At 35.3% G+C, this 27417-nt stretch overlaps 1 pseudogene; it reads left to right on the top strand.

Annotated features, from left to right (window-relative positions):
* On the top strand, positions 1-27346 carry LOC101972828 (cleavage and polyadenylation specificity factor subunit 5 pseudogene; annotated as a pseudogene).
* Positions 27347-27417: the final 71 nt, after the last annotated feature.

Below are 27417 nucleotides of genomic sequence, written 5' to 3'. Positions count from 1 at the left end.
ATGGTTCCCAAGCTGCCAAAACATTCAGCCAGCCTACTGGTCCCTGATGAGAAGTGGCAGCAGAACAGGGAACAGTGGAGTGGTGACCCAGGTGGTTGGAGCACAGGCAGTGAGCATGGTTTGTTGCTGCATGGAGCCTGCCATGCAGGTGTGGTGGGCCTGAGGCACTGCAAGCCAAGGAGTGCCAACCTGTCACCCTTTGGCAGCCAGATCTGGGCATGATATGGATAATTGTTGCAGAAGACCACCACATGCAGTGCTGCAGCCCAGAACCTGTAAGCATAGACCATCCAACAACCTCAACCTCTCACTTCCTGACCTGGGTGGAGAAAATGGAAGTGGAGAAGACCTATATGGAAGTTGGGACTCAAGAGTTGATCAGACTTAGTACTTTTCCAAATGCTAATTAGCACAAGTTTGGACCCATAGCAGGACCCAAGTGCTATAAAAACCCCTAGACTAGCACACTCAGACAGATAAAACCTGCTATTGGATTCCCTTTTACACTGTAAGAGTTCTATTCCTTTGGCATTCTTCAATAAATCTTACTCTTACACTCACTCATCCTGTTCTGCGTATTTCATTGTTTGAAATCACAAGATAAGAACTGAGGAAAAAAAAGAAATTGACAGGGAGCTGCTGGGGTCTGCCGCCACACTGGAGGGCATAACCCACCATTAAGAGCTGCAACACTTCTTGGCTGCACTGGCCTGCATGTTTATGAAGACCCCATCCACCACCAGAAGCAGAGACTCAAGTTTCATCTCAAAATATTGGTTTCATTGGGAATCATAGTGGACTCTCTCTAAGTAATAAATATACTTTTGTGGTGTTAAGCCACTGATGTTTTGGATCATTCTTATTAATACAGTATGCTTATTTTCTACATAATAGAGTTGTGCCATGTTCAAGTCCAATATTTTAATATATTTCTGAATCTGTAAAGATATACCATAGTGAAAAATTCTATGCTATCTTAACTGTTCTTTATAAGCATCACTATATTTGTACAGAGGTTGATCAAGATTTGGGCTACAATCTGTGAACAGAATAAAAAGACCTCATTATTATAATACTCTTATCATTAAGATAATCAGTCAAACTATAGATTAACTTATAAAACTACCATGCTGTGGTTTCAATACTTGTACCCATGACAGCACTTCAATATAGTAGTAAAGAAAATTATTCTAACACTGATTCATTTCCTCATCCATCAAAAAAATCTTGTATTAAGGAAACAATTAAGAATATGAGCAGAGAGCCTACTGAATGGGAGAAAAGTTTTGCCACCTGCATCTCAGAGCATTAAAATCCGGGATATATAAAGAACTCAAAAAACTTAACATCAAAAAAAATGCACAAATAACCAATTAATGGGCTAAGGAACTGAACAGACACTTCACAGAAGAAGAAATATGATCAGTCAACACATATATGAAAGATATTTAACATCAGTAGTAATTAGAGAAATGCAAATTAAACCTACATTGAGATTTCATCTCATTCCAGTTAGAATGGCAATTTTCAAGAATAAAAGTAACAATAAATGTTGGCAAGGATACGGGGGAAAAGTATACTGATACATTACTGTGGGACTTCAAATTGGTGCAACCATTGGGGAAAGCAGTATGGCAGTTTATCAGAAAACTTGGAATAAAACCACCATTTGACCCAGTTATCCCACTCCTTGGCATATACCTAAAGGACTTAGCATCAGCATACTTCAGTGACACGGCCACATAGATGTATATAGCAGCTCAATTTACAATAGCTACACTGTAGAACCAACCTAAATACCTTTTAACAATGAATGGATTACTTTGCTTAGCATGATATTCTCCAACTCCATCCATTTACCTGCAAATTCCATGATTTTATTCTCTTTTAATGCTGAGTAATATTCCATTGTGTATATAAAACCACAATTTCTTTATCATTCATCTACAGAAGAGCAACTAGGTTGGTTCCACAGTTTGTCTAATGTAAATTGTGCTGCTATAAACATTGATCACTGTAATATGCTGTCTTTAAGTCCTTTGTATATAGACCAAGGAGTGGGATAGCTGGGTTAAGTGGTAGTTTCATTCCAAGTTGTTTAAGGAATCTCCATACTACCTTACAGATTGGTTACACCAATTTTCAGTCCCACAAGCAATGTATGAGTGTACCTTTTCCCCCACATCCTTGCTACATTGTTGCTTGTATTCTTGATAACTGCCATTCATTTGCAGATAAATGGATGGAGTTGGAGAATACCATGCTAAGCAAAGTAAGCCAATCCCCCCAAACCAAAGGCCAAATGTTTTCTCTGATAAATGTATACTAATCCATAATGCAGGGGGGTGGCATGGGACAGGATGAGTGGAAGAACTTTGGGTTGGGCAAACGGGAGAGAGGGGAGTGGAGGGGGCACGGAGGTAGGAAAGATGGTAGAATGAGATGGACATCATTACCCTAGATACACATACAATTGCACAAATGGTGTGACCCTACTTCATGTACAACCAGAGAAGGAAAAAAATTGTGCTTCATTAGTGTACAATGAATCTAAGAGCATTCTTCTGTCATCTATAACCAATTAGAAGAAATAAAAACCAGATGAATGAATAAACACAATGTGTTATATATATAAAAACAGAATATTACTCAGACATAAAGAAGAATTAAATTCTGGTATTTTCCAGAAAATGAATGGAGCTGGAGAATATCATGCTAAGTGAAATAAGCCAATCCCTAAAAACAAAAGGCAGGATTTTTTTTTCTGATATGCAGATGCTAATTCACAATAAGAGGAGGGGCTAGGGAAGAACAGAAGTACTTTGGATTAGACAAAGGGGAATGAAGGGAAGGGAGAAGGGCTGGGATTAGGAAAGATAGTAGAATAAATCAGACTTTACCATTCTATGTGCATATATGATTATATAATCAATGTAATTCTACATCACATAAACCAGAAGAATGGGAAGTTATACTCCTTATGTGTATAATATGTCAAAATACATTCTACTATTATGTATAACTAATTAGAAGCAATAAGAAATAAAATTTAAATTTTAAAACCCCTGTCACTTAGCATTACAATAGGCTATGCCATTTTGAAGCCACATCCCTGATGAGAACATTTAGCACATCCTTGTTAGCAAAGATTCCAGATGTTCAAAGACACTTTTAATCAGGGTATATAAATGATATAAATATTACTACAATGAATTTTCATTACTTTATTCTATTTTGGACTGAGAACCATGTCTTTAAGTGCCTTCCAGAAACATATAAATAGCAGACAGGCCCAACCTTCAAACTTCTGGTCTGGATTCATCACTGTGTAACACCTCTTGAATTTACCCAGGATGATGCCAACTCACATAGTTTCTGTTCTTATCATAAAGTAGGACTTGACAAATACTTGAATCTGAAACTACTTTTTTCTTCACTGATTAGGCTTTGTTTACCTGTCCCTATTTTCTCTGACCTGTTTTTGATTTTTATACTTTTTATTTAGTACTGACAACAATGCAGCAAATGTACTCTGGAAATAAGAGAGAAAGAAACAGGATACTTATTGAGATTTTGCTTTCTCTAAGGCATCAGGAGCCTTCCCAGGTACCTGGATATTATGGTCTGTCCTAGCAATTTTGGTGAAGAAATTCTAATGGACATTTCCAATGTCATGCAAAAGCATTCTAGAATCCCATACCTAAAGATGAATGTGTTAAGATGCATTTATTTTTCTTGCATTTGCTTTCACAAATAAATTGATACAATGCAGTCCTTTAGCTACATGAGTATGACTATTTCCATTGGGTAAGGTAGAAGAATAATGTTCAATTCTTATACTTCCTCCAAATGATTATATTTGAGCCTAATGGTGGCATTTAAGTCATGTTTCTTATGCTGTAATTAAATTAACTTAAATTAGTTTCTCTCTCACCTCACCCTCATCACAGTGCTTCCTACAATTGCAGTGCTTGTAATTTCTTTTTATCTTCTAAAATCTGGGTAATCTCAAAAAGGAAATATTAATATGTAAGTTAAAATAACACTGAAAGACATTGTATAATAGTGAAGCAAGGGTCAGGGAGAGGTAGGAGCAAGAATTCTGAAATCATTTTTCACGATAATGCTTTGTTTGTTTAGTCAGTAAATGTCTGATTTGTGACATATATTTCCAGGGAGTGTCGGTGATATGTATCCATATGAAGATATGTTCAAATTTTACAGGAAGACAATCCAATATGTGTTAAGATATATAAGTAGATACAGATGTAATGTGTATAGATAATATATAGATAGATCAATAGATGCATAGATAGATAGATAGATAGATAGATAGATAGATAGATAGATAGATATGCAAGAGGAAAGAGTTCTTTGAGAAATTTCCAATTTCCATTTGATGTGTGGTTTTGGAGTATAAATAGTATTAATCACATGTAGATAGTATGATGGTGAAGTATTTCAGGCAAAGGGAATAGATTACATTAGCAAATGTATCAGGGTAGCAAAATTAGAGCAGATACTTCACATTGGCTGAGGTATATGATTCATGAAGGGGAGTAGTGCTTGGTAAACCTGAAGAGGCATATTCAGAGCCAGATCACAAAGGGTCTTGAATGACAGACTGAGGGACTTATACTTAATTTAGTTGATAATGCAGTACTGATGATAAATTTTGAACAAGACTGTGGTTCACAAATATTAACCTTGTCAACTGTGTGTACAATGAATTAGAAGTGTGTATGTGTATTAGAGCAGGAATGTGTGTGTATGTGTGTGTGGTTGGGGAAAATCACTATAAATGCAAAGGCATAGTACACAAACATACCTTTAACCTACATATATTTTACTACATATATTCCATAACTTTCTTTGAAAGCATTTTGATATATTTTGTTTACCATTCCACTTGAGAAATTTATACCCTAAGTGAGCCTTTGATGGAAGCATAATTGCATCATTTCTTTGACTGATCTCTCATGTCCATGTGGGACTCTCATAATGTTATGGTTTGAATATGAGGTGTGCTCTAATAAACTCACATTATAGAAAATTCAGGAATGTTCAGACATGGAATTATTAGATTATGATAGGTATAACCTAATCACTGCATTAATCCATTTAGTGGAATAATAATTTTAAAGGACTCCTGTACTGGGTGACAACTGTAGGCAGGTGGAACATGGCTAAATAAAGTGGGTTACTGGGACCTTGCCCTTGGGGATTATATTTTATACCCCAGTCTCTTCTCTCTGCTTCATGGGTGCCATTAGGTGAGCAATTTACTTTTTTCATGCCTTTATTCAATGATACTCTGCCTCATCTCCATCCCAGAGCAATGGAGTTAGTCAGCCATGGACTGAGACTTCTAAAACTATGACTCCAAATAAACTTTTTTTTCTTATAAATTATTCTTAGTGGGTATTTTGGTCATAATGATGAAAATCTGACTAACATACAAATTGTGAGCATCTCACCATGCTGTCTGTGTGTGTGATTCTATAATTAAAATAAATGTATTTTGTCTTATTATAACATTGCTCCTAAACTCCAGCTAACTGCATTATCTACTTCTTAAAAGAAGAGTGATCTATTTCAATTCTACAGCAACTGCAGGCTAGATAGGACCATTTTCAGCATGATGTCAGCTTCTAAAGGGATTCTTAAGAGTTTTTCATTGACTTTTATAATCTAAACTCTATAAAGGGTGTTATTCTTGTGTGTTGTGATAACACAAGCAAGAATGAAATAGAGTTTTAAATAAGTCTGGTATTAGAAAGAGACCAAGATGATCTATATCAGAAGTTTAATCTACAGTAGTGTTTTGTTTTTGTTTTGGCTGATTGGTAACTCCTAAATTTGAGGCTCAGCCAACAGGTTTAATATAAAAAGATGATATTTGGTAGAATTAGCAGACAGAGTCAAGGGTGAGGGCAAACCTAATGAGATGAGTATTGGACAAATTAAGTGCCGCAGTCTAGCTGGGCACAATTCAGGAGCCAATTGTTAAAAGAAATGAACTTTATTTTTAGAACACACACACCACCACACAGCTCCTCAGGAAAACCCTCAGAGCCCAACTGCCACCACTGGCTTCCCACAAGCCTCTCCACCTCCCCCACTCCTCCTGCTCTTGAGGCTGATTGGCTGGGTCACGTGGGCAGAGCCAAAAACAAGTCCCCCAATGAGCAGCTCTGTGGTCTGAAAGGGCGGGGAAACAACCCAATGAGCATCACCGCAGAGGAGCCAATCAGTTGGCAGCTAGAAGTTTGCTGGGGCTGCTGTGAGCCAATCATCAGCTTGCAGTGGAAGTTTGCTGGCAGCTGGAAGTTTGCTGGGGCCCCTTCGGCTGTGGCTCTCAACAATTAAGTTTGAAAAGCTAATGGATCGTCCAGATCTCAAACAAAAAGTTAGAAGTATTGACATGGACCTAGGTCACTGATTTTCAAACTTTACTACACATTGGATTCACCTGGGGAACTTTTAAAAATGATAACTCCTGGTTCCTATGACAGACATTTTTATTTTATTATTATTGTGTACATTTTTGTCATTGGGAGTTTTATAATATCTCTGAATAATTCTAATGTGTAATGGGAATCACTGACATATGCAGTAAAATAGAAGTTAAAGATGGAAACTTATGATTGATATAAAGAGAAGTGATTAAGGCTATAAGAGTGTTGGTGATTACTTAGCAGGTATAAGATAATGATAGAGAACCAAGCATGGTGGCACACATCTATAATCTCAGTGCTTGGGAGGCTGAGACAGGAGGATCACAAGTTCAAAGCCAATGTTAGAAAAGTCCTAATCAACCTAATGAGACTTTGTATCAAAATAAACTATTAAAAAAAAGGTTGCAGATGTGGCTCAGTTGTTAAGTGCCCTAGGTTCAATCCCCAATTAAAAAAAAAAAGATAATGATAATCGGCAGAGTCTTGGTGGACTCTTTTCCAGTTGTTGGCTATAAAAAGGGAATCGATGGTAGACAATGGAGTTAAAGATGTCACCCCTGGCCACAGACAGAATAAAATTATGAAAGAAATATCTAGCACCCCATATCATGAATAATATCTATAATTTCTATGTGTCAAGATACCACACATGTGGTACTTAGCATCATTATCATCATCATCATAAACAGCAACAACACTATTAGCAGCAGCAGCAATGGTAACCAACAGTCACTGAATAGTCACTATGTATCAGTCAGTGCACAGGAAATGTTTTGGGAAATTTACACACATTATTTCATTTAATCTTCACAACAATCCTATGGTGTCTCTATTTTATAAATAATGAAAATGAGGTTTAGACAGCTGAAGTCATTTTTCCATTAGTAAAACTATAGTTTAATATAGAACTGACTATAGAGCCTAAAAAATGCACTCTTTATATGTTTCTATTGGTTCAGGTAGTAATAGAAATGTTACTGTGACCTGGTAGTAACAGAAAATAAGATGGCATTAATTCTCCAAACAAATTTCATATCCCTCCTTCATTTGATCCATTTAGAGAGGATAGATACTATTTTACAAATGAGAAAACTGACACACAGAAAGTATATGTGACTTCTTTAAGATCACATAATTTTATTGATGGATCTTGAATTAGGGTAGCAAAAAGATTTGTAGATTTTACAAACTTTCTTCCTGAAAGATGTCCATGACCCACCATTTCATGCTGACTGGATCAGATGCCTGTCTTCTGTGTTCCCATGGCATGGTACTCTAAGATTTTTCTCATGAGCACCTACCATACAACATGATAATTGGATTGGTAACTATGTCCTTCCTTAGACTATTACCTCAGTGAGAACAAGAATCTTGCCTCTCTTATTTGCTCTTATGTACCAAACCTTTGAGTTAAACCTAACATCTAGTAGGCACACAGTAAAAAGTGATTGGATTGAATTGAATTTATTGAACATTCCCTAGATTATGAGTAGAAAATAGACATGAGGCCTATAGTCCTTGCCCTGTACACAAGCTTATATCTGGTTATTAACTAGCTTATGTGTTATAATAATCATCAAAATATGCAAGAGATAAGGATGGACATCTAGTGCATAGCCACATAATTTTCTAGAGTCTTCTCACAAAACTAAGTACCTTCCTTTCTTTTAAGCTGTTGATGGACTTTTATTTTATTTATTTTTATGTGGTGCTGAGATTCAAACCCAGGGCTTCACACATGCCAGGCAAGCACTCTACTTCTGAGCCACAACCCCAGCCCCTCCAAAGCCATCTTGAGAAAGAAGAATGAAGCTAAAGATATCATTACTTCCAATTTCAAAATATATTACAAAACTGTCATAATTAAAACAGTGTGGTATAAAGTATGACTTAAAGACAGATATATAGAAGACTGGAATACAGCCCAGAAATAAATAAATAAACAAACAAACAAATAAATAAATAAATATACACATACATAGGGTCAACTGATCATTGACAGTAGTGTCTATTTCATTGGGAGAAAGGATAGTTTCTTCAACAGATGGTACTGGGGAAACTGGATATCATCTACATGCAAAAGAATGAAATTAAATCCTATTCTTATATGATACACAAAAATCAATTTGAAATGCATTAAGGACTTAAATATAAAAGCAGAACTATAAAAAACTCCTACAAGAAAGCACAGAGGAAAAGTTTCTTAATGTTGGATTTGTCAATTGTTTCATGAATACAATAGTGAAAGCATGGACAATAAAAGAAAAAATAGCTTAGTGGAACTACATCAAACTATAAGGTTTCTGTGCCTTGAAACAATCAACAGAGTAAAAAGGCAATCTACAGAATGGGAGAAAATATTTGAAAACCATATATCTTATATAATTTGTTAAATATAAAAGGAACACCTACAATGCAATAGCAGAAAAACAAATAACCTAATTTTAAAGCTATCATAATTTTTCAATCCCACTTCTGCATATTTATCCAAAAAGATTAAAATCAGGCTCTAAAAGAGATATCTGCATTCCCATGTTCATAGAAACAAAATTCTCAATAGCCATAAGGTAAAAGAAATCCAAATGTTTCACTACAGAATGAAAAAGAAAATGTGTTACATCCATACAATGAAATATTACTCTGCCTTAAAAATGAAGGAAATTCTGACACGTGCCTCAGTGGGGATCAAACTTGTGAACATACAGTTACTGAACTGTCATTCAGAAGACAAATACTGAATGATTCCACTTACGTGAAGTACATAAAATAGTCAAATTCACAGAATCAAATAATGGAAAACTAATTTCCAGAGATTGGAGAAGAGGGAAATGGGGAGTTATTAATCAACACGAACAAAGTTTCAGTTATGGGTCACTTCTAGAGATTTTCTGCACAATATTGTACCTATAGTTAGCAATATTGAATTTCACACCTAAAGATATGTTGAGTATAAATCACATGTTAACCACTTTACTATAATAAATTTAAAGTTTAAAATATTTTAAAAATCAACAAAGCAGCAGTTATGAAGGCAAAGGTAATTATTGACTTCCAAAGTGGTAACTTGACTTCATTCACTATCAGCTACTTTTGCTGAAAGAATAGAGAAGGGGTGGGGAATATGGAGTCAGATTGGGAATATTGTGTGTTGAGCTTAAAACAGACCCTGGAGGGTCCAATATTTTTGGATTTGACTAAATGTTTACGTGAACTAGTTTTGTAATGAATTACTTTTCTCCTCAAAGCACAGGGAACATTTACAAGAGAGATAAGGAAGGATCTCATCAATGTGACTATGGCTTTTTATATTTTATTATTAAGTTTTTACATAGGGGATTAAAAATATAGACAACATGGACTGTGCCCTTGAGGCAATTATATCTGGGATATACACAAAATTAGCCATTTAAGGATAACATCAGTGTGACTGCATAAAAGTGGTAACTATATATGTAAATGTACTAGGAGAGAGTCACCAACAGAAAGATCAAAGAAGAGACTAGTGGAAACCCCTTCATGTGCACAGAACCACAAAGAAAGAAAGTACCTTGGGCATAAAACAAGACTTGGAGCTCACCTAGGTTAAGACAAGCAGAACCATTCATCCTGAAATCTATTACCATATTTTATTTACTTTCAAGAAGTGGGGAAGAGCTAACAAGGTTTAGTCTCAATAGAAAATTAGTAAAATTAATGAAACTATAGGCCCAGGCACCATCACTTGTGGGCTTGTGAAACAAAAAGATTTCAGAAAGAGTTTAAGCTCTGTTACTTGCTTTGTAGTCTCACAGAAATTTCTCTGAATGTCTAATCCTATGTTTGCTGCCAAGACACCCACCAGTCTGCAGTAGGCTTAGTTTATGCTAAGCAAAAGAAGAAAATGAACTCCTGGGAATTCTGCAGAAACCATTTTTAATACTGAAACTCTTCATGTTGTTATAGATCTTTTTAAATAGGGATTTTGGTCTCCATTTTTTTTCAGTTTTTGTAAAACTGTACAATTCAGGAAATGAAAGAGCATGGGAAAACAGCCGGGAAAGAACCAAAAAGATTTGGAGCATGGGTTTCAAAGGACCCCAAGTAGAAAGTCAAGAAAATGAATCATCATTTTAAGGTTTTCATAAAAAATGATAAACTGGGGCAATCTTCTATATAATCTGAAGTACCTTCAGAAGGTACCTGAGCCAGGCAACTAATATCAAAGACACTTGCTTCAACTCACTTAAAGGAAATGTAAGATGAGTAACAGGCAAAATGAAACTTGCAGGACATCTTTTACTACCCACATAGGAATGTTTGTTGAGCTCTTACTTTCCCTTTGCAAAAGAACCAGAAACAAACTTTTTCATTCTCTCATTCTTCACAAGAAGTGGCATCTACTTTGAAATCACAAAATCAGACATTCCACTCCACAGCACAATATAATGTTCTTTAAGTTCACTTGCTTACATAGCTTTGTGGAAAAAGGTCTATTTCATCAAGACCTCTTCTCAATTTGTTCTATTTATCTGTCCCCTCCTGCTTCAATTTCTCCACAAATTATAGTTCAACATCTTATTGGCTTTTTACAAATTTAAGTGCTGTTTTTCTTTCTTTCTTCTCTTGCACTGCCAGTAAAGTATCAACACTACATAAATACTACCAGTCATGTGATTTGTGACTTTTAACTAAAGGTTTAGATTTAATGTAGACAATTCTGGGGACAGGAAAATTTTAAATTTATGACAAATTATCAATTTGTCACTAAACACTTAAAAAAACTTATGTTTTCCCTAGTGAATTTTCTTTCTCTTTATTCAAGAACTAGATTTTAGTAGTCCCTTTCTTCCAACCCACCAAACTTACCTTCTTCCTGCTAATCACACTCTTGAGGAAGATTTTGACTCATATATAGAATATAACCCTCAGATAGGAATCCATTTTGTTATACCAAATCTTCAAAACCACTTGCATCCATGTTCATATTTTCCCACTTTCCTTTAATTATAATAGGAAAGTAGTCTTCATACTATCAAAGGCCAAATCTAGTGGAATTGTATGTTGCTAAAATAGTGGACCATGTTTCAGTTCTCATCTTGACCATTTTGATACTAATGTTTGACTGAGTTAACTACCGTATATTTGAAACTCCTTATATTTCTTTCAAAGTTCCTGGCTGCTCTTTCTAAAGTTTCTTTTTAATGTTATTACAACCTCTCTTCTGACTTTCAGATATGTATATATTTCTGTTTGTCGTTTCTATTTCTCACAGGTGTTTCAAGCTTATGTCCAGGACTGGAATCAATTTTCTCACAACATCAAAAGAAATTATGTTCCCTTTCCAGTGATCCTCATCTCTCCAAATCATACTACTACCTATCCTTATAAACTTAAAAGAAAATAAATAAAATAAAAAATTTTAACAAGTCCCTGAATTACCAACCACTGTGACCCTTATATCCTGCCAGTACTCTTCTCTTCCCAATAAGACCTAGCCCTTCCAGCTTTCTCATTTCCTCAAATGTATCTCAAGGGCTTGGTGCATACTGTTCCTTCTGTCCGGAATGCTCTTTGTCTCTTGCTCCCTCCTACTTTTTCTTCAGTACTTGACTTAGATGCTTCTTATTCACATTAGATTTTCCTGACCTGTAGTTTAAGTTAGATTTCTTTATAATTTGTGATTATAAGTGTATTTTCATGATTTCTTGATAAATATCTGTATTACCATGAAATCGTTAACTTCATGAAAATGGGGATTACTTTTGTTCATCACTGTACACAGTACCTAACACAATACTAGTGCATAATTCAAAAGAAATAATGAAGAAATAAATGCATGACTGAATAATGATAAAGTATTAGTTGAATTCCCAATGTTAATAGAAGTTTTGCCTTTATCACCTCAATTATTAAATATACCTGTAAAAGTTTTAACCAATTAAATAAGACATAATAAAAGATACAAGAGCTTTAATCATTTGAAAATAGGTGCCAAAATTCTCAGTATTTGTTAACTGTCTACCTAAAAGTGAGATTCCACTGAAAAATTAATAGAATTCTTAAGATGATTTAATATGGTAACCAGTTTCAAACTAAATATATAAAGTAAATATTTCTTCTACCAGAAATAACCTGTTAGAAAGTAGGACATATAAAAGATTCATTTCAAGTAACAAGGAAAAATGTAACAACTGAGTATAAATAACTTCAAGTTACAAGTGTCAAAGCAAATGTGACACTGGTGTTCTTCTCTGAAACCAGCTGAAAACAATATTGAGAAAGAGAAATGGAGAAAAAATTACATCCTCAATGAAATAACAACAACAAAAATCTCAGTAGAGACTCAAGTTCCAATCAATGAATTAGGTTGTTCAGTGAGGAGAAAATTGGACCTAGATGAATGAAGATCCTAAGAGTAGAATACAAGCCTCAATAGTAGATCCTTGGTAATATTAAAGGTAATATAAAGGAGGTGTACATCCTTATGGTTTATAAAATATAGTCTCTCTGGTTTAGTCAGCTTATTTGCTGCTATGACTAAAAGACCTGACAAGAACAAATTTAGAGGAGGAAAAGTTTATTTGGGGGTTCATAGTTTCAGAGTTCTTGGTCCATAGACAGCCAGCTCCATTCCTCAGGGCTAGAGGTGAGTCTGAGCATCATGGCAAAAGAATATGGCAGAGGGAAACGGCTCACATCAAGATCAGAAACAGAGAGAGACTCCATTTGACAAATACTAAATATACCCCAACGTCATGCCCCTAATGCCCACCTCCTGCAGCCATACCCTACCTTCCTTCAGTTACTACTCAGGTAATCCCCATCAGGGCATTAGTTCACTGATTGGGTTAAGGCTCTTAACCCATTCATTTAACCTCTGAATGTTCTTAGATTTTCTCACACATGAGTTTTTTGGGAGACCCCTCACATCTAAACCATAATGATCTTTGCTTTCTCTTATAACTGTAAAATAGCAAAATAAAAAGACAAAATGAGGGAATAATAGATTATTCTTCCATCAATGGGGGCATGTGGGCAAAAGATCATCAGCATGCAGTTCTATGATATAATTATATAAACACCTGTAATATACAGGCTTGTCATGGGAGTAATTGGTGAATTCTAGATAGGGCAGAGGGGAGGGAGGGAAAGGGAGGAGGCAGGGGATTAGCAAGGATGATGGAATGTGATAGACATCATTATCCAAAGCACATGTAGGAAGATACGAATTGGTGTCAACCTACTTTATATACAACCAGAGATATGAAAAATTGTGCTGTATACATGTAATAAGAATTGTAATGCATTGCACTGTCATGTACTTTTTTAAATCAATAAAAAAACATAGGCTTCATTGCTGGTCAGTATTCCAGTGGTTCTCACCAAGGTTGGTACAACCCTCCACCCCTAGAACAGGGATTTCCAAGCCTAATCACTAAGGGTATTTTGAATTACATAATTCCTTATTGTGGGGACTGTCTTATAAACTATAGGATATCAATAAGCATTCCTGGCCTCGTAGTTGTGACCATCAATATTGCCTCTAGATGTTTTCAAATATCCATGTGTTCTCTATAAAGATAAAACCAGGCTGGGGATGTGGCTCAAGTAGTAGCATGCTCACCTGGCATGCGTGTGGCCCAGGTTCGATCCTCAGCACCACATACCAACAAAGATGTTGTGTCCGCTGAAAATTTAAAAATAAATATTAAAATTCTCTCTCTCTCTCTCTCTCTCTCTCTCTCTCTCTCTCTCTCTCTCTCTCTCTCTCTCTCATCTCTATCTCTTATAAAAAGTTTTAAGGTAAAACCAAGAGGGGATGGATTTATTAGGAATTAGCTTACACAATTGTGGAAGCTTAGAAGTATTATTATAGGCTATCTGCAAGCTGGAGATACTGAGATGCCAGTATCATGGTTCAGTACAAGTCCAAAAGCCTTAGAACCAGGGACCCTAACAGTATAACTCTCAGTCTGAGACTGAAAACTAAGAACCAAGGAGGGATTGGGGGTTGGTAGCATAACTTCAGAAATCTAAAGGACAGAGAATCTGGAACTCTGATGTACAAGGGAAGGAGAAGCATATCCTAGAAGGAAAGTGAAAGAGAGGGAATTAATCTTTCCTCACCTTTTTATTCTATCTGGGCCTTGAGCCATGTTTGATGCCCACTCATATTGAAGGTGAATCTTTGCCACTCAGTCCACCAACTCACATGACAATCTCCTCAGGAAACACCTTTTCAGATACACATGAAAATTAAGCTTTACTGGCTATCTGTTAATCCAGTCAAGTTGAATTCAAAATTAGTCATCACTGTCCGTTAGTGGACAAAATCATCCAGGTGGACAACCACTACCAGAGGACATCTGTAAAAGTATAGGGGGTGTTTTTGATTGTCACAATGATGAGGAGTTGTTGCTGGAATTTAGTTATTTCATATAAATCTTCATTTATTCCCTATGACCCATGTAGAAGCAGAATTGAATGAAAATTTCCAAGCCTGGCTAGAGAAAGATAATAAATTTTAGTTTAGATGCAAGGAAGAAGATTTTATTTAGATTATATTTGATTTGGGGCTAATGATGTAGCTCAATGATACAGAGATTACCTAGCATATATGAGGACCTAGATTCAATTCCCAGCATTATATATTGGATATTTTGACACCTAAGGTTAGATTTTTAAAAAATTAATGCCTAAAATTGACCAAAAATCTATGAGGTATACCTAATATGTAACTTAAGGACAAGAAAGAAACATCCAATAAAATATGTATAAAGACAGTGGTGAAAAAAATTTGATTATTGAATTCATAATGTCCAACACACTTGATAATTTAATTATAAAAAGAACTCATATTATGCTGGAAAACATAATGCACAAATATTATCAACAAATCTGCGAAAGTAGCTAACTTCAAAATTAAACAAAGGCTTCTAAAGGCATCCGTGCAAAATAATCACTTATGAATGGAAATAAGAACTCAGAATGGTCTCAATTCTCTTGCTAAAATATAATATAACAATATTTTAAAATTCTCAGGGAAAGAAATTATGACCAAAAATGTTATGCCCATTCAAGCTATCCTCAAAACATAAAGGTATCTGAGAATTACTTTCAACATGCAAGAACTTAGGATATAGAGTAGATATAAGTAATTCTAAGAAAAACAATAATTCAGCTCAAAATCAAAACAAGCAAGAGAAGAAAGTGGATTTTAAAATAAGAGACCTGCATGTAGGCGTGCATGCCTGTAATCCCATTAATTACCCCATGTAACGTCCCTTCCCCTCCCAACCCTCTGCCCTATCTAGAGTTCCTCTGTTCCTCCATGCTCCCCCTCCCAACCTCACTATGAATCAGCTTCCTTATATCAGAGAAGACATTGGGAATTTGGGGGTTTTTTGGCGGGGGATTGGCTAACTTCACTTAGCATTATCTTCTCGAATGCCATTCATTTACCTGCGGTAAATGAATGGCATTCGAGATTTTACTCCCTTTTGTTGTTGAGTAATATTCCATTGTGTATATATGCCACATTTTTTTATCCATTGATTTATTGAAAGGCATCGAGGTTGGTTCCACAGTTTAGCTATTGTGAATTGTGTTGCTATAAACATTGATGTGGCTGTGTCCCTGTAGGATGCTGTTTTTAAGTCCTTTGGGTATAGAGTGAGGAGAGGGATAGCTGGGTCAAATGGTGGTTCCATTCCCAATTTTACAAGAAATCTCCATACTTTTTTCCATATTGGCTACACCAACTTGAAGTCCCGCCAGCAGTGTATGAGTACACCTTTTCCCCCACATCCTCACCATCACTTATTGTTGTTTATCTTCATGATCATGCCATTCTGACTGGAGGGAGATGAAATCTTAGAGAGGTTTTAAATTGCATTTCTCTAATTGCTAGTGATGATGAACATTTTTTCATATATTTGTTGAGTGATTGATTGTACATCATCTTCTTAGAAATGTCCCTTCAGGTCATTGGGCCATTTATTGATTGGGTTATTTGTTTGTTTGTTTGTTGTTTAGCTTTTTTGAGTTCTTTATATACCCTATAGATTATTGATCTATCTGATGTGTGAGGGGTAAAGATTTGCTCCCAAGATGTAGGCTCTCTATTCACCTCAAAGATTGTTTATTTTGCAGAGAAGAAACTTTGTAGTTTAAGCCCATTCCATTTATTGATTATTGGTTTTAATTCTTGTGCCACAGGAGTCTTATTAAGGAAGTTGGGGCCTAATTCCACATGATGAAGACTGGGTACTAATTTTTCTTCTATTAGATGCAGGGTCTCTGGTATAATACCTAAGTCCTTGATCTACTTTGAGTTTTGTGCATGGTGAGATATAGGAGTTTGATTTCATTTTGTTGCATATGGATTTCCAGTTTTCCCAGAAACATTTGTTGAAGATGCTATCTTTTCTCCAATGCATGTTCTTGGCAATTTTGTCTAATATAAGGTAGTTGTAGTTTTGTGGGTTAATCTCTGAGTCCTCTATTCTGTACCACTGGTCTACCAGTCTGTTTTGGTGCCAATACCATGCTGGTTTTGTTACTATTGCTCTGTAGTATAGTTTAAGGTCTGGTATAGTGATGCCACCTGCTTCACTCTTCCTGCTAAGGATTGCTTTAGCTATTCTGGGTCTCTTATTTTTCCAGATGAATTTCATGATTACTTTTTCTATTTCTATGAGGAATGCCATTGGGATTTTGATTAGAATTGCATCAAATCTCTAGAGTGCTTTTGGAAGTATGGTCATTTTGATAATATTAATTCTGTCTATCCAAGATCAAGGTATATCTTTCCATCTTCTAAGGTCTTTGATTTCTTTCTTTAGTGTTCTGTAGTTTTCATTGTACAGGTATTTCACCTCTTTTGTTAAGTTGATTCCCAAGTTATTTTTTTTTTGAGGCTATTGTAAATGGGGTAGTTTTCCTCATTTCCCTCTCAGAGGATTTGTCACTGATATACAGAAATGCCTTTGATTTATGGGTGTTGATTTTATATCTTGTACTTTGTTGAATTCATTTACTTGTTCTAGGAGTTTTCTGGTGGAACTTTTATGGTATTCCAGGTATAGAATCATATCATCAGCAAATAATGCCAATTTGAGGTATTCTTTTCCTATGTGTATCCCTTTAATTTCTTTTATCTGTCTAATTGCTCTGGCCAGCGTTTCAAGAACTATGTTAAATAGAAGTGGTGAAAAAGAGCATACCTGTCTTGTTCCAGTTTTTAGAGGGAATGCATTCAATTTTTCTCCATTTAGAATGATGTTGGCCTGGGGATTAGCATAGATAGCCTTTATGATGTTGAGATAGGTTACTGTTATCCCTAATTTTTCTAGTGTTTTGAACATTAAGTGGTGCTATGATTTGTCAAATGCTTTTCCTGCATCTATTGAGATGATCATATGATTCTTATCTTTAAATCTATTGATGTGATGAATTACATTTATTGATTTCCATATGTTAAAACAAACTTGTATCCCTGGGATGAATCCCACTAGATCATGGTGCAAGATCTTTTTGATATGTTTTGTATTTGATTTGCCAGAATTTTATTGAGAATTTTTGCATCTATGTTCATTAGAGATATTGGTCTGATATTTTCTTTTTTTTTTTTGATATGTCTTTGTCTGGTTTTGGAATCAGAGTGATGTTGGCCTCATAGAATGAGTTTGAAAGTGCTGCCTCTTTTTCTATTTCCTAAAATAAATTGAAGAGTATTGGTATTAGTTCTTCTTTAAAGGTCTTGTAGAACTTTTCTGTGTATCCATCCTGTCCTGGACTTTTCTTGGTTGGTAGACTTTTGATGGTGTCTGCTATCTCGTCACTTGAAATTGATCTGTTTAAATTGTGTATCTCATCCTGACTTAATTTGAGCAAATTATATGACTAGAAATTTGTCAATGCCTTTAATATTTTCTATTTTATTGGAGTACAGGTATTCAAAATAATTTCTAATTATCTTCTTTATTTCTGTAGTGTCTGTTGTGATATTTCCTTTTTCATCATATATGATAGTGATTTTTCTGTCTCCTCTTCATTAGCATGGCTAAGTGTCTGTCAATTTTATTTATATTTTTCAAAGGACCAACTTTTTGTTCTGTCAATTTTTTCAATTGTTTCTTTTGTTTCAATTTCATTGATTACAGCTCTGATTTTCATTATTTTCTGTCTTCTGCTGCTTTTGATGTAGATTTGTTCTTCTTTTTCTGGGGCTTTGAGATGTAGTGTTAAGTCTTTTATTTGTTGACTTTTTCTTCTTTTAAGGAATATACTCCATGCATGAACTTTCTTTTAGAACTCCTTTCATAGTGTCCCAGATATTTTGATATGTTGTGTCTGTGTTCTCATTCACCTCTAAAAACTTTTTAGTCTCCTCCTTGATGTCCTCTGTAACACATTGTTCATTCAGTAGCATACTATTTAGTCTCCAGGTGTTAGAGTGGATTTTATTTCTTATTTTATCATTGATTTATAATTTCATTCCATTATGCTCTGATAGAATGCAGGGTAGTATCTCTAAATTTTTTATATTTGCTAAGAGTTGCTTTGTGGCATAGGATATTGTCTATTTTAGAGAAGGATCTATGTGCTGCTGAGAAGAAAGTATGTTCTCTCATTAAATGTTTGAATATTCTCTATATGTCAGTTATGCCTGTTATTGATTGTACTATTGAGTTCTAGAGTTTCTTTTTTCAGTTTTTGTTTGGAAGATCTATCTTCTGATGAAAGAGATGTGTTAAAGTCACCCAAAATTATTGTGTTGTGGTCTATTTGATTCTTGAACTTGAGAAGAGTTTGTTTGATGAACACAGCTGCTCCATTGTTTGGGGCATATATATTTATAATTGTTAAGTCTTGTTGGTGTATGGTTCCCTTGAGCAGTATGTAGTGTCCTTCTTTATCCTTTTTGATTGACTTTAGTTTGAAGTCTACTTTATCTGATATGAGGATGGAAACCCCTGCTTGCTTCTGCAGTCCAAGGGACTGTGATTTTTTTCAAACCCTTAACCTTCAGTCTGTGAATGTCTTTTTCTATGAGATGTGTCTATTGAAGGCAGCATATTGTTGGGTCTTTTTTTTTTTTTGATCTAATCTGCTAGTCTATGTCTTTTGATTGGTGAGTTTAGGCCATTAACATTCAGAGCTATTATTGGACATGATTTGTATTCCCAGCCATTTTTGTTTATTTTTGGTATTTAACATGAATTGGTTTCTCCTCTGATTAGATTTTTCTTTAGTGTAATCCCTCCCTCTGTTGATTTTCATCATTGTTTTTCATTTCTTCTTCTTAGAATATTTTGCTGAGGATGTTCTCTAGTGCAGGTTTACTCATTGGAAATTCTTTTAACTTTTGTTTATAATGGAAGGTTTTTATTTCATCATCAAATCTAAAACTTAGTTTTGCTGGATATAAGATTGTTGGTTGGCATCCATTTTCTTTCAGAGCTTGCTATATGTTGTTCCACAATCTCTTGACTTTGAGGCTCTGGGTTGAAAAATCTGCTGAGATACAAATTGGTCTCCCCCTATATGCAATCAGATTCCTCTCTCTTGCAGCTTTTAAGATTCTGTCTTTATTCTGTATGCTAGGCATTTTCATTAAAATGTGCCTTGGTGTAGATCTGTTGTAATTTTGTACATTTGGTGTCCTGTAAGCCTCTTGTATTTGGTTTCCAATTAGTTCTTTATGCTTGGGAAATTTTCTGATATTATCTCATTGAAGAGATTGTGCATTTCTTTGGTTTGAAACTCTGTGCCTTCCTCCATCCCAAATACTTTTAGATTTGGTCTTTTGATGCTGTCCCATAATTCTTAGATGTTCTGTTCATGGTTTCTATCTTTCGTCCCTGTGTGATCAACTTTATTTTCCAGATTTTATACTTTGTCTTCATTATCTGATGTTCTTTCTTCCAAGTGATCTAGTCTGTTGGTTATTCTTTCTACTGAATTTTTTATTTGATTTATTGTATCCTTCATTTCAAGGATTTCTGACTGTTTTGTTTTTCAGGGTCTCTACCTCTCTCTTGAAGTAATATTTTGCTACCTGTATTTGCTCTTTTATCTCATTGTTGGAGTGATCAATTTTTGCCTGTATTTGCTCATTTAGGTTATTCTTTAATTCACAGGTCATTTTAATTATGAACCTTCTGAACTCCTTCTCTGACATTTCATCAACTTCACTGTCCATAGTTCTGTTGTTATGGTGTCCTGATTTGTTTGGGGCACTTTCCTCCCTTGTTTTCTTCATGTTGTCTATGTGTTTTCCTTTATTGCAGTGTGGATCTGAGATATTACAGTTTCTACCCTATATTCTTGTAGTACCTGTGCAGATTGTCTGTACAGCACCTTGATGTTGGGCTTTCCGACCCTGCTGGTGTCCCTCAATGGATGCTACTGCAATCTGTGTCTGGGACCTGAGCAAGTTGGAGTGGGTGGGTCCCTCCTGCGGTAGTCTGCTAGTAGGAAGGGGAAGTCCTGCTCCAAAGGCTAGGCTCTGGCAGTATCTACCCACCAGGGGAGGGGTGAACTTGGCCTACTGAAATCCTGGATCCCTCATGGGCTGTTGTGAGCCATCTGGGCTTGATCTTAGCTCCGGCAGTACTGCATTGGCCAGAAGGGATGGTCATGCACCAGAGGCTAGGCTCTGGTGAGTGTCTGCCCTACCAGGAAAGGGGTGCACCCGGCCTGCTGTATGCCCAGGCCCTATAGAGGCCGGTGTGAGTGGATCTCTCACATTATATATTTTTAATCTAGAAAATAGTAGCCCAAGATATTTATCAATAAATAAGAGTAGAGAATATATATGAATAACATATATGACTTTACTGATGTACCTAAAATAACACTCACATCTGATGAGTTAAAAAGGAAAACTTGAAGTATATTTTATTTTTATTTATTTTTTAGTTGTAGGTGAACACAATACCTTTACTTTATTTGTTTTTATTTTTATGTGGTGCTGGAAATCAAACCCAGTTCCTCACGCATGCTAGGCAAGCACTTTATGACTGAGCTACAACCCTGGCCCCTTGAACCATTTTTTTTCCTCTTTCTTTTTTTTTAATAGTTGCTCAAGACAATACAATGATCTTGACATTGAACTTGACAAAAGTTTTTTTTTTTTTATCCAGAACAATAACTATATGAATTAGTAAAATGTTACACAACAAAGGAGAATGAGGAGGGTAGGATGTTATTTGGTACAAAAATTAATTATAAAGTTACAATCATTAGAATAATAATAAACATACATATCTATGTGAAATTCTAAATGTCTTGAAAAATAGATCCTAATCTGTACAAGAATGAGTACATTATTAGGTACCATTGTAAATCAATGCAAAAAGAAAGAATTCTTCAATTATGATGCTGCAATAGTTCATTGGCAATTTGGAAATTTAGCAAGAATAAGTATTTTGCTTTATGCCATCCTCCAAGATAAATTCTAGTTGGATTAAAAACATGAATTACAGACTTCTAGTAAATGATGCACTAATTTCATGAACAAAATAAAATAATAGTTTTTAGATGCCTGGCTTACCTCTCATGAAAGAGAACAGAACATGTAACAGAAAAAAAGAACAGTAGGTAGTAGACTTATAAGCTAATTCTCCAAAAGCCCCTACAAATAAAGAAAATTTAAATAATCTAATAGAGTACAAGAAAGTAAAGAGCAAATAAAAAAAAGAATGGTAGGTGGAAAGGATAAAATAAGATGACAAAGTAAATTTGAGTGTTTAGTAAATACAATAAATATATATTGATTAAGCTATCAGGTTGAAAGCCAGATATTCACAAAAAGGAATTAAAAAATCAATACTCTTTTCAAAGAATCCATTGGCAATAAAATGGCTTAAAGCAAAATGATGAATAAAAACATAAGACCCATAGTTCATCTATTCCTCTCATGCTCCCCATCCTTACCCCACTATAAGGCAGCCTTCTTATATCAGAGAAAACATTCAGCAATTTTTTTCAGGGGGGATTGGCTAACTTCACTTAGCATTATCTTTTCCAATGCCATCCATTTATTTGCAAATGCCATGATTTTTATTCTCTTTTATTGCTGAGTAAAATTCCTTTGTGTATTTATGCCACATTTTTTTATCCATTCATACAATGAAGAGCATCTAGGTTGGCTTCACAGTTTAGCTTTTGTGAATTGTGCTGCATTAAACATTGATGTGGCTGTGTCCCTGTAGTATGCTTTTTTTAAGTCTTTTGGAATCTAGACCAAGGAGAGGGATAGCTGGGTCAAATGATGGTTCCAGTCCCAATTTTCCAAGGAATCCCCAACACTGCTTTCCATATTGGCTGCACCAATTTGCAGTCCCACCAGCAGTGTATGAGTGTACCTTTTCCCCCACATCCTCGCCAACACTTATTGTTGTTTATATTCTTAATAGCTGCCATTCTGACTGGAGTGAGATGATATCTTAGAGTAGTTTTGATTTGCATTTCTCTATTGCTAGCGATGATGAACATGAATTCTAGATGGAACAGAGGGGTGGGAGGGAAAATAAGGGGGCAGAGGATTAGCAAGGATGGTGGAATGTGATGGACATCATTATCCAAAGCACATGTATGTAGACTCAAATTGGTGTCAACATACTTTATATACAGCCAGAGATAGGAAAAGTTGTGCTATATATGTGTAATAAGAATTGTAATATATTCTGCTGTCATTTATTTCTTTAAAAATTAATAAAAAGTAATAAAAACATAAGACCTATAAAATCAAAGCTGGATCAATTATTTGTATATCAGAAAAATTAACTTTAAAGAAAAAGGCCCAATTGTCATTCATGATTTGAAAATAATATATGAAATTACATATATAAATATATTTATAAATTTTTTGTAAATATTAAATGTGAATGGATCATTTTATGCATCTGAAAATATAAAATGTCCAATACATGGGCCAAACAAAACATTGTAATAGAAATTTGAAAAAAAAGAGTGAAAATAATGAAAGAGCTATGAATCATAACTCAGGGAATTCAGCTAAAATAGCAATATATCAATAAGTGCTTACTTGATATGCTGGCATTTAAAAAGTCTAAGTTTCAAAATCTCAAGTAGTTAAGACAATGAGAAAACACAAGGAAATTATAAAGACCAAAATAATATATATGTTATATAAAGAAAATTAGTTAAATTAAAAATGAAGCAATGCAGAGGATTAATAATACAAAGGATCAACAAACTAGTATTGGATCCAGTCTTTGAAAAGATTAGTAACATATGGAAACCACATATTAATTGTGATCATGAAAGAGAAAAGAGAAGGCAAGTTAATAATACATGGAATGAAGATATAACTTGTGATATACTGGAAACAAAATATTCAAAATCATAACTACTAATATTAAAAAACCAAATCAATCTTATTTATAATACAGATATACTGTTTATAAGTAAAATATTAGCAAACCAAATCAAACATGTATTTTAAAACACATGATGACCACATGTAGCTTAATCCAGGAATGCAAAGATCTTTCAATATTAGAAAATCTGTTTCTATAAATAATAATTTTAAGATTAAAAGGGAAGTATGAAATGATAATGTGGATACAGAAAATTGTTTTTGAAAATCCAATGCCCATGGGGCTGGAGTTGTGGCTTAGTGGTAGAGTACTTGCCTAGCATGTGTGAGGCTATGGGTTCAATTCTCAGCACCACATCTAAATAAATGAATGAAATAAAGGTCCATCAACATCTAAAAAACATTAAAAAAAAGAAAATCCAATGCCCACTTATGAATGAAACAACCATTTTTAGAAAACCATGAATGCATTGAATCCTCCTTAATATAAAGCTATCAACTCCAAACCAATAGTGGACACGTTAATAATAAAATATTTGAAATACAATATTCCTTATAAAGTTAGGAAAATAACAAGAATTACTTCTGTTGCTGTTTCTGTTAAGCACATAGTGTAGATACTAGTTGATATAAAAAAGGAAAAGATAAAGGTCTATGGATTAAATATGAAGAATCAGAATTGCTATCATTAACAGTTGATTATGCTATCAAAGAAACCTATATAAACTTGTACCATGCTTGTTAATATGCAGAAAATATTTTAAAGTTCACAATTGTTCCCAAGTTGACCAACAAATTCAAGGGAATTCCAATATAAGTTCCAAATGGATATTAATAGAGGACAACTTGATCCTAAAACTCACTTGGAAACAACAAATGCATAAAATCAAGAAAACATCAAGGAATAATAATGAAATAAAATTTGCCTTACCAGAGATAAAGATTCATCATAAAACAGTAATTAACACAGTGCTAGCTGGGTCAGGGAAAACCAAAACATTGGGAGAGAACAGAAAGACTAGAAAAAGATATTTTTATGATGTGTGTTATGGTTTGAATCTGGAATGTCCCTCAAAAGCTCATGGGTTGAAGGCTTAGTCCCCAGTGTATCAATATTCAGAGGAAGTGAGAGTGTCCTGGAGGGGCTCAGACCCTAGGAAGAAGATTTGGGATTCTGGCAGTTGGAAAAAGTTACAAACCTAGTTGAGATAGTAGACATGCTTTATTTGAAGGCAGCAGTAGTTCCCTGAATGTTCCATAGGACTTTTCTATGTGCAGGCCAAACAAAGAAGGCACGGTGCCAATAGGTTACATAGTGAGCACATGCTCACAAGCAGATATTTATGACCTTGACTACATATTCTGAATCAGGGTGTTTATGACCTTGACTATATATTAAAACATAACTACCTAGAAGTCTTGATGTGGGAATCTAAATATAGACGTCTTGGGCCTTCCCCACATGGAGCTTTTGGTAAGTAATTGAATCATGAGATCTCTAATCCCATCAATTGATTAATCAATTGATGGATTCATGGCTGAAGGGACTACTGGGAAGAGGTAGAAACTTTAGATTGAAAAACATAGTTGAAGGGAATGGGTGTTTGGGAGCATGCCATTGGATATATCTTGTTCTTCCTCATGCTCACTCACACATGCACCCCTCTCTTCTCTTGTGTTCTCTCTCTCTCTCTCTCTCTCTCTCTCTCTCTCTCTCTCTCTCTCTCTCTCTCTCTCTCCTCCCTCCCTCCTTCCCTCCCTCTCTCTCTCACCATGAGGTAGCAGCTCTGTTCCACTATGCAGCTGCAGTCATCCATTAACATGAGAGCACAAGAGGAGGCATCTGGCCCACACTGAGTAGTAATGCTACTTTTGTTATAAATCAAGTTACATATACTATAATTTGGATCTCAAATGTTCCTCAAGGCCCTTGTGTTAACAGTTTATTCTACCATGCATTCTCTGTCATGATGCTGTACCTCATCACAGACCCATAGCATTGATGTAACCCTCTGAAACCATGAGCCAAATCAAATCTTTCCTCCTTTAATTTGTTATTCTCAGATATTTTGTCACAATGATGAAAGTTAACATACTATACAAATACTTGAGACAATCAGTTTATAAAGAGAATAGTTATAGTTTGACTCATGGTTTTAGAGTTTCTACTCCAAGATCAGGTGGAGTCATTTCTTTTAGACCCCAGTGTAGTTGCTATATGGCAAAAGTAGGGAGCACATGGTGAATCAAAACCATTTACTTCTTGTTGAGGAAGCAAGGAGGAAGATGCTGGGGTCTCATAATCATTTTCAGGACATATCCTCAATGACCTGAATACTTCCTACTAGGCCACCATTCAAAGATTCTACTGCATCCCAAAATCAACATGGGCTGAAGATTAAACACATTTTGGTTTTTTTTGTTTTGTTTTTTGGTACTAGGAAATGAATCCAGGTATGCTTAACCACTGAGCTACAACCCCAGCCCCTTTTTTATGTTTTATTTTGAGACAGGGTCTTGCTAAGTTGCTTAGGGGCTCACTAAGTTGCTTACAGATTCATTAAATTGCTGAGGCTGGCTTTGAACTTGTCATCTTCCTGCTTCAGCCCCCTGAGTTGTTGGGATTATAGGTGTATGCCACAATGCCTGGCATGGAGTTTAAGCTCTTCACACATGGGCCTTTCTGGAACATTTAAGATTCAAATTAAAGCATATAGCAACTTGATATGTACATTGCTACTTAGTGTGGGCCAGATGCCTCCTCTTGTGTTCTTATGTTAATAGATGCCTCCAGCTGCTGAACAGGATTCAGGTAACCACTGCCCACACAGGGAAAGTCTCCCTTGCTTCCCACTTTTAGCTCACTGCCAATGCCAGAGGAGCTCACCAGCAATCTGGCCTAAATACTCTCTGGCTGACTGACTGGCCCCAGGAGATCTACCAATTCAACAACAAATATATCCATCCAACCAATCAGACTCCTTACCTTGGAGCACACTACCAACCTTTACCCTTTTACCAGTCATACCTTTGAAACAAAAGAGCTCCTCTTGGGGATTAGTTTCATTGTAGCCAGGTTTCAGAATATGAGGGGAAATTTTGATAAAATTGGAATAAAGAGGATCACAGAAGAAGTTCTGATTGTAGAGAAGCATCAGCTACCCCATGTGCTAGTGCTATAGCTGGGAACATAAATTTCTTCAAATTACCTGGTAATCAGCTCAACTTAGGAGAAGATGAAGTTGAAGGACTAAAACACTTAATGACAGACGTGCTATGTCATCAAGATGGAGTCCTGGGCCATCAGTGACTGTATTGGTAATTGATAGAGATCAAATTTTGAACCTCCTTAGACTCCTTATATTTCCACACATATTACAAAGCGAAGGATCATGAGAAGTTTTTTCTGGTTCAGCTTCCAGAGGAAGATTGGTTTATACTTTCTACAATTTACAAAGTGGCAGCTACACCATTTTTTGAGCTATATGACAGTGTAATAGGATATGGACCCATTATTTCTAGTCTCCCTCAGCTGTTGAGCAGGTTCAATTCTATCTAAAACTTAATTCCTGCACAATGTAGAAGTAAAAGAAACCATCTGTGAACAAAGCTATACACAGTGTAGAAGTA

The sequence above is a fragment of the Ictidomys tridecemlineatus genome, chromosome X (genome assembly GCF_052094955.1).
Source record: "Ictidomys tridecemlineatus isolate mIctTri1 chromosome X, mIctTri1.hap1, whole genome shotgun sequence".
Lineage (NCBI taxonomy): Eukaryota > Metazoa > Chordata > Mammalia > Rodentia > Sciuridae > Ictidomys > Ictidomys tridecemlineatus.
This window is presented reverse-complemented; position numbering and strand designations above follow the sequence as displayed.